Source organism: Branchiostoma floridae, chromosome 2, assembly GCF_000003815.2.
Source record: "Branchiostoma floridae strain S238N-H82 chromosome 2, Bfl_VNyyK, whole genome shotgun sequence".
Classification (NCBI taxonomy): domain Eukaryota; kingdom Metazoa; phylum Chordata; class Leptocardii; order Amphioxiformes; family Branchiostomatidae; genus Branchiostoma; species Branchiostoma floridae.
This window is the reverse complement of record NC_049980.1, coordinates 32145767-32148099: the sequence shown is the minus strand read 5'-3', so window position 1 is coordinate 32148099 and position 2333 is coordinate 32145767.

The window sequence follows — 2333 nt, the reverse complement described above, 5'->3', positions numbered from 1 at the left end:
TGGTGAATGATGTAATCACCGTGTGGCTGATACGACACGAAGGTTCGCCAGGCCTCCGTCCGGGTGATTTGTAGTGAATCACCAACTCCAGACAGAATGGTTTGCTCCATCCACACCGCACCATCGCACGTGTGGGGGTTCTTTAACTTGCATGGGGTGTGGCTCTCCCCATACACGGTACCTCCATTTAACGTCCTATCCGAGGGACGGCCCCTTGCCTTTCTTAAGGGCACAAGATCGGTGGCACGGCAGGCGGATTCGAACCCGCCACCTCTCAGTGCAGATCCGCACATGCTACCACTGCGCCACGCGGTCCCACTGTTGCTGCTACACTGTGTATAATGTGGTACAAAACGTGCTTGGGATCCAGACGGCTTATAATCTTATGCCACGGTAGGTTTGGACATTAGTGAAAAGGGGATGCTACCATGCATGGATAGCACGAAGAAAATATCTAAGATGCATCCAGCTTTGAAATAATACAAATTTTTCAACAACTAACCATCGGTTTCACAAACGACCCTGGCCCCGAGACCACAGTGCTGAGTTGTCCAGTTGAACCCTGCAGTTCTGCCCATGATCACACAGGTGTCGCTGCCGAACGCGGCCGTTCTGTTGGTGCCGGCAGACCACCAGGACGACTGCGCGGCCAGCGGAACTTGGTGCCACCAGTTGTACCAGGAGTTAGACTGGATGGAGGAACGTTAACAAAAGAATCAAATTACACATCAATCAAAGACGGTATAAGTCCCAGCCAACGACATGGTCTTAGCTTCATTGACAGAATTCACATTGTCGATTGAATACTCGATACAAGTAGGTAGCATTCACCTGAGTCAAAGGAAAGGTGTTTGTTTATTTTCGCGTTTATGCATTGATTCTGATTCCCAAAGAGCGAAGTTGTAGTGTGGACGACTGGGATATAGAATAAAGATGTAGTTCTACGACCATTGTTTCCAACAGCTTAAGGAATTAAGAATAATATGTATATGCGGCTGTTGTTTGAGAGTCACCTGAGAGAAGCGCAGTCCGACCCAGTATTTGTCTCCATCTTTGGCTGATGTGATGACGCGGAGAATCTCCTGTTCAGCTTCGCTGTTGATCTCAACCACGTGAGCTGGAAAATCAGAAAACACGGTAATGAGAGACTGGTGTGTGTTCATGACCTCCCGTTGCGGACTTTGTATATCAAATTGGCTGATGAAAAATCAAAGGTTACAGAAGCTTTTCAGACTTTGGGCTGAAACAGCCCTAATAATTACGGGAAACGGTTCCGCCAAAGCCCGTTTTTACTAGTCTCCAAGCAGACCCTACGGTGCCTTAGAAATAGTATCAAAGCTGGCCAGGGACTTAGTATAGCGGCCCGTTTGACTCCCTTAGCCGGCTATCTCCCTTTGGCCGGCTATACTCCTTTGCCAGCTTTGATACTATCTCTAAGGCACCGTTGGGTCTGCTTGGAGACTACGTTTTTACATGCAAGGCCCGCCACTGTATATCTCAAGCAACGTGCCGTGTTCACCGACCCCTGATTCGTCTTTCTCGCTGCGTAATCGGATAATCCCCCTGTTGTTGGAAGAATGTTGCTAGCCAATCACGTCGCCCCGTAAGGATAAGAGGCAATGTGATTGGCTGGCGACTTCCCCTCCAACTACAAGAGAGGGCTACTGATTTGCTGACGCAGAAAAAAGGACGAACTGCAAGCCGGTACGACAGGGTCGTTGCTTGAAATGCAGACGGTGGACATCCCAGACTTTCATATTTCCCAGATCAATATCAGCTGTAATAGACGTTTTGCACTTTGGACAGTGTGTCAAGATTTTAGATGAATGGTTCTCTACATTGCAGTCGCTGGAACAAACGAATACTACATAGCCGCTCTCCACTAACCTGCCATGTTGTGACACACTGAAACTGCTGTTTCGTACGGAACATCAGACCTTCCAAAATAGTAGCAGGAGTCTCCCCATGCCCGCCATCCGAACGGACAGTGCGCTGCAGAAATCAGTGAAACATTACATTGTACACAAAATCCACAATTTATGACGGATTCGCCAAGTATTTATATGTGAAACCCCCTTCACACGAGAATCGGAATGAGCCGGAATGCCGTCTGAACAAACTTCTTTCTATATATTCAAGAGTTTCCATTGAGACGGCATTCCGACCCATTCCTTCACTCGTGCGAACATTTATTCATGTGGAAACTATACCTCAGCAAGTAACATACCTTATACACAACGTCAAACAACAATCAAATCAAAAATAAAGAGTTGCCCGATTTCGTCATACATCTATGTTGTAATATTGCCCATAGACAATGTTGACTAATCATT